Consider the following 17,997-nt stretch of genomic DNA (forward strand, 5'->3'; position numbering starts at 1 on the left):
ATTTAATATTTTTCAAGAACTTTCTCAAATATACCTCATTTGATCTTCTAAAGGAGAATTTCGGTTACGCAAGGCAGACATTATTCATCTCTTTTAGACTGAGACAAGAGGTGTTTACTTTCCACCACTATTCACTAGAACCCAGCTCCATTGTGCTTCAGGGTCCCAACGCCCCTCCTACTTCCCACCATGGCTTCAATCAGCAGACTCTCAAGGTCAGCTGGTGTCCCTGAGGACGAGATCTTGAGGGCTGAACTCAAGTTGTACTTAAGTCCCTATAGTTCTCCAAGGATCCCTGAGTCTGCTAGAGGAGGGTACCACTCAGCCTGGCTGAGAACTTTGCTGCCTTGAAAGTGGGTGATAAAGGGCAGCACGCGCGCACGCACGCGCGCACACACACACACACACACACACACACACAGGAGCACCTGCTGCGAGCTTCTCCCTGGTCAGGGAAGGTAGGGGCTGAAAGTATCCCACATTTCCTAAAGCACTCACTGTGTGCCCAGCAGACACTGTGGGGATCACAGTGACCTAAAGGAGGTTACAGCTTAGCGAGACACATGGAATGGAGGATGATACAGAACAGGTGCGGTCTTTGAAGGAGCAGCAAGCAGCGCTGCGGATGGCTGATGCTAAGTAAGCCTGACAAAGAACCCAGCCTTTCTGGAGAAGAGCTCTTGGCCACTTAAGTTAAGTTAAATGCCTTACTTTGTACTTCTCAGTTTCTTCTTTTTCCACATCACAGCAGAATGCTAACTTGTTTAACTTTTCTTATTTTATTTTAGCTGCGTTTAATATTTGCTTTATAAAATAAGAAACAGGAAACAGCAGCACAAGTAACAGCCCTTGTCCTCAATGAGGGAGCTGGGCCCCAACCCCAGGAGCTCCACAAAGTAGATGGCTCATCAAGTCCCATCTGATCGCCTTGACTCTTACGTCCTTGAGGAAATGCTGACAGCTGCACACCTAAAATGTACTGCCCCAAACGTCTGCTCAAGAACATGGCACGTCTCTTTTTGCCACACAGTATAGAACAGGGCTCTCCTTCATTTCTAGGACCATTTAGTCCTCATCTGCAGAATGTGTAACCCAAAACGCAGTGTCTTTGGGCAAACTTCCTGAATACATGAAGTTCTCCAGACAGCCTTTTTGTCACCGTGGAGAAGGAAATCTGTAAAAGCCTTATCCAGGAAAGGCCCTTCAGTGTAATACCTCTGCAGATTTAATTTAGAAACAATCACATTAGACTGTGTAATTCCTTCAAGGCACACAACAGAGAATTTGTAACCCACCTATCAAAATGTCTATTATACTGGCCTGTGTCTGACAGGATTCATTTTCATATAATCAAACAAAACTAAGAACCTGCCTCATGCCAGGTACCACAGTAAGTAAGTACTTATAATATAAATAAATATATTATAAAACTTATAATATAAAGTATTTATAATATAAATATCTTATAAAACGTATAAAGTACTTATAAACATATTATAAAACTTATAAAGTAAGTACTTATAAATAAATAAAATCCTGCTTCCTTCTCTCAGAGGTCCTTGGATATAACAAGAAAGAGACACAAATACTGTCTTAACTTACATAACACCTGTGGTAGTATTATTTTGGTGACTTTTAGGAAGACCAGAGAGAAAGGAAGAAAAAAGGCTGCATGAGAGTCAAGGAAGGCTACTGGAACAGAAAATACTTGTTCTAGCGACATAAATGTATGTGAGGGATCTATTAGGCCAAGAAAAGGAGGTTCCAGTGGGCCGTCACAGGCAGAGAGAGGAGCACATGGAAAAAGCACGCTGAGTTTGGGGCAAAGCTGCGTTATGATGCAGGGCCTTGGAGCCATGTCTCAAGTGTATCCCATGCGCAACGGGCCAGCAATTGGTTTTGGTCAGGAAAGTGACATGACTTGGAAGTAGGGAGGACGAGCTGGAGAAGAGGAGGCTGAAAGCAGAGACCACTTCAGAAGCTACTATAACAATTTCAAGCAAGAGATGACACAGCTGTAAAGGCAGAAGAGGTACAGATGGGACTGAGAATCAGTAAGACCTGATGGCCAACCCGTCTGACCAAGGCGGACGCTGATGGAAAGGAAGCAGTTGGTTGGATTCATGCCACAATTTCTAGACAGAGCTAGAAATACATCTGGCACATACCGTGTTTCCCCGAAAATAAGACCGGGTCTTACATTAAGTTTGGCTCCACAAGACGCATTAGGGCTTACGATCAGGGGATGTCATCCTGAAAAATCATGCTAGGGCTTATTTTCTGGTTCTTATTTTTCGGAGAAACACGGTAGTTGAAATTCAGTAAATATTGCTGAATGAATGAACAAAGCAACTTAGATATGGAAATTAAAAGGGCAGATGTGGTGGGGAACTTCCTGTCAAGGTTGAATTTCAAGAATATTAATTATTCCATTAGTTCAAAATTGTGTATACATGAAAATCATCCTGGACAGTTTTTAAAATGCAAATTTCCTTGGATCTTTTTAAAAGTTTAATAACTGATTATGGAGATGAGCCAAGTTTGGGAAGCATAGCTCCATGTAAAAGTGAGAGACTCTAATAAAATTCCATGCCTATTCTTGCTACTTCCAAAATCAGTCTGTCCTAAAACGGACTACAAGGAAGTATAAAGCTTTGGGTGCTCTCCTATACCTTTCTTCATAGAAGATATACAAGAATTCTGGAAATCCTTCTGAGCTGGTATCTGGCCTCAGAAGAGTCCTTCCTGAGACTGAGACTTAGCCAGGATGAGGTACTCTTTGGAGGCTTTGGGGTTCTGGTTGATTCCCTGTAGATTATGAGCTATCTTTTTAAAGAAGAGCCACTCCATCACCTCTACTGTTTGAAGGCACAGTCAGGGACTGCTCTATGTCTAACCAACCTCTCTTTTTCCGTGTTAAGTGAAGAAAACTGGCAAGGACCACACTGTAGGACAGTATTTCTCAGAGTAGTCCTTGGACCATCAAGTTTTGGTGGTTAAGAATGTAGAGCCTCAATCCAGACATAAAAAACTAGAAGTGGAGTCTTAATGATCTGTTATCCATGATTCTGAAGGACATTTAGGTCTGAGTACTATCCCCAGTCTCTAATGCCACACTTTATCCTCCTAATCCTGATGAAGCTTGAGAAAACCAAGTTGTTACGGGCTGAAGTATGTATCCCAGCCTCTACGGCATATCTATTATCTCCACATTTAACCCAAACTCAACAGACCTTGAATTTTATACATGTTAATGAACAAAGAGCAGACCTGATTATTTTATAAGACAAATTCTAGGGTTGGCAGTGTGTCTGTCAAAAACTCGTTCATAAAAATTCTGGTTTGGAAAGATAGCTTTCCTAGGGCTAGGGGTCTCTTCCCTAATTACAACCTATTCAACATCGACCTATGGGATACTTAACTAAAATTTTCTGACCCAATATTCCTGCTTTGGAATTTGAATAGATACATGCTGCAATGGCTAGCTCAGAGGCTATTATTAATAGGGCTCCCTGGACCACAGTGATTTCCTCTCTGAGACCCCCAAACACAGGGGTAAATAAACCCCAGTAGCCGCGTCAGTAATATGGGACACAGGCCGTGGCATCAGCTGGCTACTGAGGCGGGGAGATATCTGATCCATCCTAGTCCAAATAGAGATTCTTGAAGTATGTAAAAGTAACCAGAAACCAGCAGGGCTGAGCCACCTGAGTGGTGACCCAGAAGACCCACTAGTTCAAGGCACCCAGATGCTAAGCAGTCCCAGCCCATGCCTCTCATCATCTCTCTGAATGATGAACGGCTGTAAGTTTCTTCGATTGCTCGGCATGTTCAGAGTCCATTTCAGATGTCTGCCAACAAAGAATATTTAAATAAGGACACACTGATACTGATTCTGACTTGAGAGCCCTCTATGACCTCCTACTGCCCTAAGAAACACCCTGGGAAAATCAGCAAGAAAATACCCCAAATGTAACCCAGTGAAAGCCTTCTTCTACTGAACTCACCTTTTTGTTTATTTGTTTTTGATTTTTTTTAATGAGAGGATATGAGGTTGGCCTTGTTTAAGCTTATCTGTCAAGGCTGGTAAATTGGTAAATTCAGATTTCAAATCTGTCACAACATATTTTCTTTCAGGAAGTTTGGAAGCACAGATTTCTGCTCACTGGGCTTTCACTTCTCTATGATTTTACCACACTCACTATCTACAAAATAGTTGAACAATTAATTATCTTGGGCTAAATAAGGTTCAAATAATACATTTTGCTACAGCAAAATAATACATTTACTACAGCAACATACGTTCTTTTCCAGGTGTCGGCCCCAAGTTTTACTCAACTATTTGCTTCAGTTTTTCAGCAGGTATAACTAAAGAAAGACTGTAAGTGTCACCTATTTTATCTTCAAACACTACCAATTCCCCATCCTTCACCCCAGTCACCGGCCCAATAATTTTCAGGACAATTCTTCAAAATCCAACACTAGCTTTCTTTTCAATCCATCAACTATTATTGACTGTTAATCTAATATTTTATAAGAAGAACAAGGCTGTTTTAGGCTTCCTAGATGAGGAGGAGATGGGAATAAAGTATGTCCAAAACAGATTGTGAACACAAGACAGCACAATGGAAAAGAAGATCAGAAAGAGATGGGGTGAGGAAGCGTGGGCTCAATGGTGAAAAGAAAGCAGAGGTGGTAAAAAGGGGTTTGTGGCTGTCTGCACCTACGACCCTGCCCCTTCCCTACCACAGAACGTAAGCACTCACCACACTGCAATAATTTGTTTATCCCACCTCCAAACTCTGAGTTCTGACAAAGAAAGGAGAAGTGTTGTATGCTTCACTGTTTCCCCATAGCCTGCCTGGCACAGTGCTCTGCAATAGGAGGTTCTTAATGAGTATTTTTGGATAAATGAATGTATGAATTAACAAATGGATGAATGTAAGATCTGGTGAACAGAATCAGCAAAAAGGAGGAATATATACAATGTTTTGTATTGCAACCTGAATAAGAGAGACATTCAAGAGGTAAATGAAGATATATTTATGTACACAGACACACACACACACACAGCACCACACATTTAAAAAAATGCCAACAACAGTGGAGACCAACCCAGTGTTCCAAAAGCAATGCTCAGATAGATATTCAGAAACCAATGCTTTTCTCCGGATGCTGGTGAAGACCTCATACAAAAAACTTGCATAAATCTAGTCTGTGTGAGTGACAATTAAAATGACATCCACCTCAGATGGGTAAATCTAAAAATATCCCTGTGAGAACAAGTGACATCTGTGCAGATTGCTCAGAAGAACACTGAGCAGCCCACTGCGACTTGTGGCAGAAGAGAGACTGCTGGTCCGTCAGGGGAAGTCAGTGCGAGGAAGTCGGCTAGATAATGATCACACCATAACCAAAGAGAATTACAGAAAACAGAGAGTGCAAGAGAACAAATTTATGTTATCATTTCCTACTAGTCAGTCTACTTACATGAAAATGCCCAATGTTATAATTCTACAGGACACAGCCTTCAGGATAAATGGCAGGCAGCAATAGTTTCAATTTCCTAATGCTCAGCAAATGTATTGGAACATTCACTTTTTTCAGCAGTAGAACTGGTGCAGAACAAGGAACACTAAAATGTTCAATTTGACACATATCTTTAGATTTCACTGCACATAATGTGTTCCTTGAGTAAATCCTGAAGTGGCAAGCAGCACGCTACGAAAAGTGGGCCCGAACTACTTCTCAACCCCCACATTAGTCCCATAACCAAACTTATGTCAAACTATCAGAGTCTATAGAGTTTAATGGTTCTCATCACTGCATTTCTCTTCACTGTTTTTCCCTTCATTTCCCAAATTTCAGAATAACACCTTTTAACAGAGCTTTCTGATACCTTTTCCTGTCACAGCTATAATATGCCCAGTTCTAATGTACTTGAAGTGACACACCATAAATGTTACAGGGAATATTTAACCTGACTAGAGACTGGAAATAAACACAAAAGTAAAATCATTAAAAAATGTAATGAGTTTAAGATTCTGTTTATAATTAATCATGAAAGATACTAAGCAATTACCTAGTCAACCTTTATGTAATGGTTACATCTATCATCATATAAAACTTCTAGCTAAAAATTCACACCAACTCAGCTATGAAATAAAGTAAGATTTCAAACTACACCTTGAACTATTCAAAACACTGTTTTTGTAAAAAAAAAAAATGAAGGCATACTTTACACACAATAAAACTAATCCTTTAGTAGTATACAGTTTTAACCATACAATCATGTACATTCATCATAATCAAGATACCCCCCAAAACACCCCTATGACCTTTTGTGGTCAATCCAAATTTTCCCCCATCCCTGGCCAACTACTGATCTGTTTTCTGTCCCTTAATCTTGCCTTTTCCAGAATGTCATATAAATAGAGCCATACAGTTTCTAACTTTCTAAATATGGCTACTTTCACTTAGAATAATGTATTTGAGATTAATCCATATTGTTGCAGGTATCAGTAGTTTGTTTGTTCCTTGCTTGTTAAGTAGTATCCCATAGTATGGATGTACCAAAGTCTGTTTATCCATCTGCCACTTGAAAAACACCTACTTTGTTTCCAGATTATAAATGGGGCAATCACAAATGTTAAAACTACTAAAAACATCTGTGTACAGGCTTTTGTGTGAATAAAATTTCATTTCGTTTGGATAAATACTTAGGAGTGGGATTGCTTAGATGTATTTTTGCAAGGTTGACCTTGCAGCTATTGTTTTTGAAATATCTTCGGTACACTCAGAGGAGTTTGCTATTAAAATAAATCCCTCCTTAAATTATTTTACAAAGTGGTGATAATTTAACTGTTTCACAAATTTGGATTTTCATATGTGGGAGTTGCATTCACTTACACTGGTGAAAATTCACTCTTCAATTACATCTTTAACATTTTAAACTATGTATATCGTTGACAAAACACATATAATCTAAGCTACAATTCAGATGTTTTACTCAGTATTCCTCTTGGTGTTAGCCATGGGGAAGTGACGGAGAGAAAAAGAGGAGAAGGCACTAACACTTATTCCTTCCAAATGCCATTTTACACACCGCATCTCCTTTAACCCCACAATCAGCTGAGATAAATGTTATATGCATTCCTTTTGGCTCTTGGAGCAGCACCATGGCAGTTGGAAAGAACAAGCACCTTATTAAAGGTGGTAAAAAGGGAGCCAAGAAGAAAGTGGTTGAGTCTTTTTCTAAGACTGGTGTGATGTGAATGCACTAACTATGTTCAACATAAGAAATACTGCGAAAATACTAATCACAAGAATTCAAGGAAACAAAATCACATCTGATGGTCTCTAGGGTCGTGTTTTTGAAGTAAGCCTAGCTGATTTGCAGAATGATGAATCTGCATTTAGAAAATTTAAGCTAATTACTGAGGATGTTCAGGGCAAAAACTGCCTGACTAATTTCCTAATTTTACGGGCATGGATCTTACCCGTGACAAAATGTGCTCCATGGTCAAAAATGGCAGCCCATGTTGATGTCAAGACTATCGGTGCTTCTTTGCTTCATTTATTCTGTTGTTTTTACTAAAAAATGCAATTATCAGATTAAGGAGATCTCTTGTGCTCAGCATCAACAGGTCTGCCAAATCCAGACGATGATGGTGGAAATCATGACTTGAGAGATGCAGACAAATGACTTGAAAGAAGTAGCCAATAAGTTGATTCCAGATAGCAATGGAAAAGACATACAAAAGGCTTACCAATCTATTTGTCCACTCTATGATGCTTTTGTTAGAAAAGTCAAAGTGCTGAAGAAGTCCAAGTTTGAATTGGCAAAACTCATGGAGCTTCATGGTGAAGGTAGCAGTTCTAGAAAAGCTACTGGAGATGAGACAGGTGCTAAAGTTGACTGAGTTGATGGATATGAGCCCCCGTCCAAGAATTTGTTTAAAATTCGGACTTTTCATCATAACAAAACCTGTTAGCAATTTTTTTATAAAAGTTATATGCATTGTACTAGCAAGAAAACTATGAGGCTAAAGAAGATAAGCAACGTACCTGAAGTGAAACTATTACATAGTGACAGGTGTAGACAAAAGCTCAGGTATGTCTCCTATGTTCAGTCTCTTTTTACTGTATCTTGGGACCACAAGCTCCCCTAAACAGGAATTGTAAATTTGTGTCGTTTTCAGGGCTATGTATATGTAGAAATTTCATAAGTACATTTAGAAGGCCATGATGATTCTTCCACATGCAATCATACATGAAAAATGTTAGGGTCTTTATTATGAGAAGCCTTAAAGATGTGATTACTGATGATCATAATTATGTTTTACCGAACAGGTTCTCATCCTAAGCTTTCCAGGTAAGAGAATTAGGTGGCTAACCTATATTGGTGGTGATCATTGGTAACCATAAGCAACTTAAGATAAAACAGGAAATCTGACCAACTGGCTCACTTTCACATATAAAAGGCACACAATCGTAGCAGGTTTCTATGGAAACCATCTGTAGTATTTTCAGTGATGACTATCACATTAGTCCACACATTGGTAGTCTATAATTTCCTTTGAAACATTCTGACTTTATCTGAAGTTCTATTGACTCACTGACCTAGAAGTCAGGAACTGACATTATGCTTCTTCCACAGTCGAAATTATAGCCATGAAACTAGAAAAAAATGAACATATTCCTGTAGTTTGGAGGTCTAGGGAAAGATATGTTAAAACTTCACTCATCTTCCTCTCATTCTGTTAGTTAATATCACAGATAAATTAGGTTGAAATTTTAAATTTGTACCAATTGTGTTAATTCCCAGTTGAAAAGTCCTTCAACCTGCACATTACCTGGTTAAGTTCAGGTGGGAACAAACCAAATGAATTACCCCGCGGGGATTTGAAGATCACTGCACTTTAATTTAGATGCTGCTAACTCAACAAGCACATGCAGGCCCAACGTTCACAAACCAAGCACCCTCAACAACCCAAGACTGAAGGATTTATTATCAAGAGGTGTGATACACAAAGTACCTGCTTTAGAAAGAAAGCTACCCTTAGGAAAAGAATGCAGATGACCTTATCAAAAAGAAGATTATTCAAATATTAGAATAAATTTGGATTTAGTGAAATTCTGTGACTTCTGTCACTTGTTTGAATGGGTTTTGTGTATATATACATGGCCTCCCTGTGCATTCAAACCACTGAACATTCCCTAACGTGTGCTCAATTTCTCTTCACAAAGTTTTGTAAGAACGCTGGCAATGAAACTGGACCAGTTTCCACTTCACTGCAAGAAATACAGGCATTTTTCTCCTAGGAGGGTGCACTCCCTCACAGTTACAAAGGCTAAGAGTGATATAAAAATTCTTTCCAGTGTAAGATAAAGAAATGATGATTAACTCAAGTATGGAAAATGATGATAATTCACTAAGAAAGAAACAGTTCATCGATGAGTACTTAACAAAGACACAAGAGCCTTTGCCTTTGGGTCCACAGTGTACCTAACATATATATCCAAAAGCCATAGTTCCCCAAGTCCGAGTAAGCATAAGAACCTGGGAAGCACCCCAAAATGCAATTTCCTATAGGTAAGGCTTAAATGAACCCTGTGGTATTGAACCGGAATTGGACATATGCACAAATACAGATGTGCTTATGCCTGGGCTAGAACATGTATTTAATATCTGGGCTGTCTTTGCTAAGAAGATCTAGAATCAAGGATACTCTAGAAACAACAAGCACACCTAAGAAGCCAGATGTTGGTTTCTAAATACCACTCTCCAACGAAAAGACCCAGGGCTCCTTGGAGAAGTGGTTGATCCCAGGGCTGGGGGCAGGAAAATACATGATGCTGGAGCATCTAATAGTGCCATAAAGTAGGTAAGCGTTCAAAATCAAAAGAATAGGAGCATGTTAAGGGAACATGACAGAGCTCCCAATGGCTAATGCTAGAACAATGTGAGCAACAAAATAAGGATAACCATACAGACTAAAATATTCACGAGTCCACACTGGTATAAATTAATAAATAAGTAGGGAGAAAGGACAGCTTTCTTTTATAAGATGAATGCCAATTAATAAGTAAAGAATAAGGGAAATAGAAAACCACTGTTAGAACACCACAGTAATAACTGTGGCAGGCAGTTATGTTAAAAATGTTAAAAAATAGATGAAAGTTTGAGGAGAAATAGGAAGTCTGCATATTCTAAAAGTATCTTTCCCAAGATATATATTTATTACAAAAGTAAAAATAACTTTAGAGAAATCCACAGACACCACCTGCATCAAGTGATTTAGGGAAACCTCACCAGTAATACGATCCATCAACATCAGGGACCCCGATATGATTCACTGAAAAGAGCACATCACATGACCTCCATCTAACTAGGAGACAACATTAGACAAACTCAAATTGGGGGAAATGCAACAAAATAAATGACAAGTATGCATCAAAAGTGTTATTAAGGTCATGAAAGACAAGGAAAGACTGAGGAAATGTCACTGATTGGAAGACTACACTGCCATGACAACTAAATGTGAGGTGGAATTCTGCAATGGATCCTGAAACAGAAAAGGACTTCAGCGGAAAATATGTAAATAAAGTCTGTAGTTTAGTTATAAAAACAAAACAATTCCTGGACTCCACGATACCCCTCAGTTCGTATTCAATCTGTCTGGGAAATCTGCAACTACATTTAAAGCTCAGCGGGGGTTCCAGTGATCATAGAGTTGGGAATCAACGTCCTTGGGAATCACCATCCTTGGCTGCCACCAGGATCACTGAGGAACTCTGAGGAATCCCAATGCCCCAGATTACAAGTACTTTTAACACCCCCCCCCAAAAAAAAACAAAAAACAAAAAACCCATTTTGCCCCAAAATGGCAGCTTATCCAGCCATGTCTAATAACCACAAGAAGTGGATCAATTCCCAGTCCCCTCTTAAAAACTTCAGTGCACAGGGAGTGAAGAGAATTGGAGGGTGTACTTCGTGCTCCTATCCTGCTTCATTTCCCCTGAAGGAATTACTTTTCCAATATAATTTCAATCTTATGACTGCATATCAGTCTATAATAGTTATGACTTCATGCTTTATTAGAATATAAAAGATGACAAATGACTTTTATAATCTCAGCTATTGCCCCTTGACCTAACTAAAGATAGCCTCTCTAGTTGCATTCAAGTGTTCAGATAAGTCTCAGAAAATGCAATAACATTCTAGAGATTAGACAGCAATCCCTTTATGTTTTCCTGGGATTTAGGCAAATTTCTGATGAAGGCCTTTTCTACACAGATGTGGGCTACGGGTAACATGGTACACCATGGGCACAAAAAGTTCTAAACATGATTTCATCACAGAGTTAAAACAATACTCTAATAACATAAGATCAACATATTGTTATTTCTACCCTTTAAAAATATCTTGTTCAAATGCCTTAAGAAAGAGAACTTAGACAATGGTTCTAGGTTATGCAATAGACTTCATAGAAAAGACAAAAAAGATATTTTTCTAGAATAAGCAGCAAAACAGTAAAAAAAATTATTTTCTCTACTTTCAATTAAATAAGAATATACAACACATGCAAAAATGATTTATTCTAGGATTGATGTCTATAGTTTTTTCTTCAGTAGAAACTGGTTAATTTTGAATACTTAATACCTAAGATATAAATGTAAAACACAAATTATATTAAAAGGTAAGTATTTTTCCAAAGGAGTTAAGATTTTTATTCAGATCCTTTCAGATACCGTATTTCCCTGAAAATAAGACCTAGCCGGACCATCAGCGCTAATGCATCTTTTGGAGCAAAAATTAATATAAGACCCAGTATTATTTATATTATATTATATTATATTATATTATATTATATTATATTATATTATATATTATACCCGGTCTTATAGCAAAATAAGACCGGGTCTTATATTAATTTTTGCTCCAAAAGACGCATTAGAGCTGATGGTGCGGCTGGGTCTTATTTTCAGGGAAACACAGTAATCAGTTTTGTAAACACTGTACACACTGGATTGGAGGAAAAGTGTTTGGTTTTGGATCAGTTCAACCCAGTGCTGTTTTAGGATTTGGGGCAGCAGGGAGTAATGACAAATATGCTCAGGTGGGAGGGGCAACTTTTCTACCCTCCCACTAAGGGTTTACTGAGGGTTTCCTCAGTATTAAGCACACTGCGCCAAGCCACACACCACCTTACAGAGTGACTTGGTATCTTCTACCACTGTTTATGTTACTAAAGTTTGCTGTAAATAATATAAATATACAGAATTCTCTCTGAAAAAAAGTGGGTTTTAGGACTCAACCACATAGGTTCCCCGTCCTTTGATAGAGAGCAGAGGTGGACAAGGATGGAGACGCTCTGCCTACAAGGCTTCATAGAGTCCCCTTACAGCTGGTGAGGATATGAAGACCCAACCAAGGTCAAGTTTTACTTCTGTCTCACGAACAGGTCTCACAACTGTGCACGGGGTTCTCACTGTTAATAAGAATGGTGAGATGCCCCCTAGAGTTCCTTCCAGCTCTAAATCACAGAAAGACTCCATTCTAGAAGAATTTCTTAGGATTACAAGTTTGGTGAAGTACTCATATGGTACATTCTGCCTTAATTTAAAAACTGAATCAAGGTAATTTAAAATAAGTGGGGGTAAATAACGCCAACTGATTTTGGAACTTCAGGGTATGTGAGTATGAAATAATTTGGCTTTTTCCTTACTAAATAAAGGAATTATCTTCACTTGTTTAGAAATATGACAACATGACTTTAAAAAAATATTCCCAATTTCTAACAAAGCACAGACGTCTTTTGTTTTTTTCAATTATGAGAGATATACATTTACATTCCAAACACATAAAATCATCTTCTTTTAGAGACTTTCACCTTCCAACAAGAGGTGTGCCCAGACAGCGTATGATTAGTAAGGAGCGCCCGGATCACTGAGGGCCTGAACCCTGATGATCAGTCCCCTCCCCCTCGCCACGCACACACCTAGGTTATAAAGTCTAATAACTCCTATATCATCAGTACAGCTTATTAAGCAGATATCAAATCCAATGTCCTAAACACTAGCCATTCAGAAAATCCAAGTTTCTCTTTACCATAAAAGGGAACTGATAATAAAATGCAGCCTAATCAAACACTCATTGTCCCCCCACTAGGAAACACCAGCACCAGGAAGCATAAGAACTTCTTCCTGTGATGGGTGGTTTGTGTTAGTGCTACTCACTAAATGAATTTTTTAAATAGTCATAAAGAGTCAGCTATGTTCACTATTCTCCCTTCTGACCTTTACAACAAAAGTGCATGAATCCACACATACATCCACTATATACTATTAAAACTGAAATTTCAAAAGTAAATTGCCTCCTAGCAGCACCCGACTTGCATTCAGATTCAATGTCAACTTCAAACAACGTCCAGTTCCATCAGTTCCTGAGAACCCTGAAAAAGGACACTTTTACCAACAGACCCCAAAGCAAAAAGCATATGAATGTGATATTTTTTAAAGGTGACAAAAATTTGTATAACTTTAAAACTAAAATCAACCTGATTATGTGCCAAAGATTTTACAAATTGTCAAATTTTTGTCTTATTTTACACTTGTTTTCATAAAACATACACACTGAATTTTCTAAAAAATACCTTTACTTCGCTGTATTTACTTCAGGTCATTATTTTTTTAAAAAGAAAAAGGCTCCATAAATGGAGTTAAATTATATTTTCCTTAATTCACCTGATTTTGTTTCCTTAATACAACTAGAACTTACACTAAGTTTATGTGACTTGTTTTGTATCTTTTAAGAGAAAAAAACCCTCAATTAAAAAAAACTCAGATAATGTGCATTTCCTCCATGTATTTCAAGCTTACAAAATTTTTTTGTTTGCAATTATATGTGAAAAAAGACTGCAGAACAATAAAAACCATAAAGCTTTTAAATATTTTTATTCCTTAACTACTGCACTTAGATGCAAAGAGAATTGTAGAACCAGATATATTTAGTTTGAAATCCAGTTTTTAAAAAAATCCTCAATTTAAAGCATCAACTTCATATGTTTTTCTAGGCAGAGTTATTATTTGTTAACTAATAAACAGAAACAAGGTAGAAAGATGGTGCAGCATGAATGAGGAAGAGCAGGTAGCCAAAGATTTCTGTTGAACTTAACATTTAGAAGTTAACAAAATCCCTTACGATGCTACATTTTCCAAAGAAAAGGCATTAGTCATTTTCTTTTGGTGGGTGTCCCTCCACCCCTGCCCCCTTCTCTCAGTACTATCCAGACTGAGCAAGCAAGCAAGCCAACAGGACATTGGTGGATGTAACTCACCAGGATACCAGCAGGGGCCTTTCCATGGTAAATATCTTCAGTTTTACTTAATGAGCCTTCAGGAACCTCCTCCTCATCTTCACTATCATCTTCTAAGTAAAACATCTTAAAATTGAACTACCTGATCAAGCATGTCTTTTTTCAAAGATGAAGGTACACTTCTAAATTATCAAAAAGGAAAGCTGCTCTGCTGACAAACTGCAGACAGTAATATGGTTAAAACGGAAAGGAAATGGTTCTTAAAAAAAAAAAAAAAAAGCAGCAATACACACACAACTTTACCAATAAGATTTGCTCAAAACGCCTCAACTCCTCTCTGAAGGAGATAAGCAGGGGTATGGGGCAGGCTGTGCCATGTGTTTACACTGATAGGTACCAAGTCCTGCCCAATCACATGACGGTCACTGCAGCTTCCATAACACAGGACAGGGATTGAGTTAATAATTTTCTAAAGCAATCACATCCTCATTTTTAGAAATAAAAACAACTATACATGTGAAGAAATAATCTTATATAAACTAGTCATGTAATGGAAAATAGTTTGCATATATTTTAAGCATCAATGAGCTTCCCAAAGACAGCCAGGTTATATATGCTTCATAAGAACTGAATTACCAAAATTTTTTTACTTTGTCATATTGGCATGACCTAATATATTTTCACAATTCTGGGAGACAGCCTGCTCAGCATTGTAAATAATGAACAAATAGTAGTAATAATAATTTGTTAATATATGTCAACATAATATTAACGTTATTATATTAGTAATGTCATAGAAATACAATAATGAACAATTTATTTAACTTCAATAGTATGACAATGCAACATTGTAAAATTCAAACATTCTTGGTTGTCATGCAGGGTGTCATGCAGGATCTCTAGTCCTGCTCCCCACATAAGAGCGCAGGATATGGTGAGGCCAAAAAGGAACACCCACAGAGCCATAGGTAGGGAAGTCATACCACTCTATTCTCACTGGTGGGCGGGCGAGACACACACAGTAGGAGCCACATGATCCACCGACCGCCATTCACCTTTCTCTGCCTGCCAACCAACCAACCAATCAATGCAGTCCCAGCAGTTACATCAGTAGCCAACTGGCTAACCGGTTACAGCTGACGGCCAACCAATCACAGTCGATGGTCATTCACTACTGAGCCAGCACCTTCCTATGCAAGGCCAAGAGCCTGGAAACTTGCCCTCCGAACTCCGTCCCCACATTGGTGTTTCCTTTCCAGTTCTCAGCAAGTCGACATACAGTAACTTCAAGTGAATTGTTTAAAAAACCTAAAACACACTTAACACATGTGTTTTAGTTAACATGCGTTTTAGTTAAAACATGGATAAAATAATTAATTCTTAAATTAAAATATACTATGTTATTCATCAGTATTTAGGGCTGTACTGTTCGTTACAAATAGCCATTAGGCACATGTGACTATATTTGCGATTTGGCTAGTACCAATTGAGATGTGCTGCAAGTATAAAGTACACACTTAAAATGAAAACAGAATGTGAAAAGTCTCATAATTTTTTTCTAATTTTTTATATACTATATAGGTTACATGTTGAAATGACAATATATTGGACATACCGTGTTAAATAAGATATTTTCTTAAAATTAATGTTACCTGCATTTTTCTTTTTACTTTTTAATAGTACTAGAAAATTTTAAATTATGTATGTGGCTCCCATTACATTTCCATTGTACATCCCTACTTTAGTGCCCTGAGACAATCTTGAGAGCAAGAGGGATAAAACAGAACATTCACCCAAAGTTCTACTAATGAAGAACTAAAGACAACAGGATTTTTCATCATTCCATAAAAGTATTTAGTTAATTCATCAACAATACTATTATATATTTAATGATATTCACATTATTAAACCTTTTTTCCTACCTCTAAACATTTTAAATACTAAATTTCCAAATGTTTGACCAAATAAATGGGGGTTGGATAATGTTTACTGCAGCAATATGCCACCAAGACATACATAATAAAAATGTTAAATGGCAGAGTTAAAAACAAATTTCACCACAATCTGAAACAGGAAAATGTATCTTGCAGTCAGTGTTCCACTGCTTGCTGCCCTGCTTACCAGGCATTAATGTGAGCCTGCAGTACATGAAGTGCCCACAGGACTTGTAATCTAATTCAATATACATCATGTACACAAATTCCTCTTTTCAAAAGAAGTGATTTTGGGGGGTCTAAATGTATAAAAACCTAAACCTCTTCCTCCATGTCCTACTGCAGTTCCAGATCACTGGCATCAAATAAGGAAACAACTGATACCGGCATGCTGCCAGTAGGGAAAAATGGAAGGGGAAATGAGAAGCGAGGGAGAAGAGGAAGCAAGTAAGAGAGAACAAGAAAGAAAATTAAGGAAAAACTAAGTAAGAAGATGAGGAAGGGAGAGAGGGAAGGAAAAGCGAGGAAATAAAACTTGGAAGAGATGAGAAAATATGCAGGTGGGATGACAGGAGAAGGGGAATACTGTACGTACCCTAGGGGGTAGATGGAGAGATGAAGATACAGGAAAGGAGAAAAATGGAGAAAAAAACCTCATCCATTTTAAATGTGAGGAAACTGAGGCCCAGAAAGAGATCAGGCAATTAGCCCCAGGTCATCCACTTAGTTGACACCAGATTTCTGGTTCAATGCTTTTTTTCATGATGCCAGGTTGAGACCACAAGGGAAAGTGCTAGGGGGAAAGGGGATGAAGATTGACAGGCAAGGACAAAAGACCTAACAAGAGAGGCGAGATCCAGGAGGTCAGAGATTGGTGGGTGGGTATGAATCTCTGTTCCGGCAACCTTTGCCTCAAATGCCTCTTACACAACAGCAGGGCCCAGGCCAGCCACTCCAGTTTCCTGTTAGCATTGGTATTGTTTCACTGTTCTGATCGATGACTCACAGAATGTCCTGACGGTAAGGGAGCATGGACCAAACAGAGGATGAGCTCATCTTCCACACACCTACTTAGCCAAGAGGCACACACCGCCAGCTTCCTCCTGTGGACCCGCCGACCCCAGGCTAGCACCCAAATTCTGCTTCCAGCCCAGCCCCTTCAGTGGTGGCTTTTCAGACTTGGCCAGGAAGAGTTAAAATCAAGTCAACAATTCTTAACCATCCATATGATTTTCAAAGAAAAATGCTACTGTACTGCCAACCTTTTTCTCTATAGGCTAAGCTAAGAATAAATGGTTAACTAGCAAGAGAAACCACTTTTTTCTTTGGCATAGCAACTCCATCATCTTAAAAAAAACACAAGGTGGGTAGAAGCTGGATGCCTTTTTTCCAAGACTTAAGCTAGACTTTCCCCAAAAAAGTCTAGCTTAGGGAAACAAAGCTAAAATGCTAGCAGGAGAGTCAGAATTTTATTCAGACTCCATAGCTGATAATAATGCTAATAAAATAGTATATACCTTTTTTGTTTCATTCTACTACTAATCCTGTAAGTATATGAAAATTGGCATAAAACACTTAAGATACAACGATTTATTCAAAAGTTCTTCACCTAAAATTTTATTTGAAGTTAGGCTTAGTTGAAATACCTTTATGTCACAAATTATATTCTGATTTTAACACAAAACATGAAAATAAGCTACTCTCCCCAGTGGTCATGCTGTGCAATAGTAACCTATTTCTAC

The 17,997-nt window shown here is 38.2% G+C and overlaps 1 protein-coding gene and 1 pseudogene across 3 annotated transcripts in view; one reads left to right on the top strand and one right to left on the bottom strand.

The window, feature by feature from the left end:
• LPIN2 (lipin 2) overlaps positions 1–17,997 on the bottom strand; it is a 78,716-nt gene that overhangs the window by 37,683 nt on the left and 23,036 nt on the right. The gene's annotated exons all lie outside the window — the stretch shown is intronic.
• LOC308509859 (small ribosomal subunit protein eS1-like) overlaps positions 7,179–17,997 on the top strand; it is a 33,387-nt pseudogene continuing 22,568 nt past the window's right edge. Inside the window, exons 1-2 of the transcript in view lie at positions 7,179–7,905; positions 8,353–8,374. The product of the transcript in view is annotated as a small ribosomal subunit protein eS1-like (transcript). The remainder of the gene's footprint in view (positions 7,906–8,352; positions 8,375–17,997) is intronic.

Source organism: Rhinolophus hipposideros (genome assembly GCF_964194185.1).
Source record: "Rhinolophus hipposideros genome assembly, chromosome: 17".
Lineage (NCBI taxonomy): Eukaryota > Metazoa > Chordata > Mammalia > Chiroptera > Rhinolophidae > Rhinolophus > Rhinolophus hipposideros.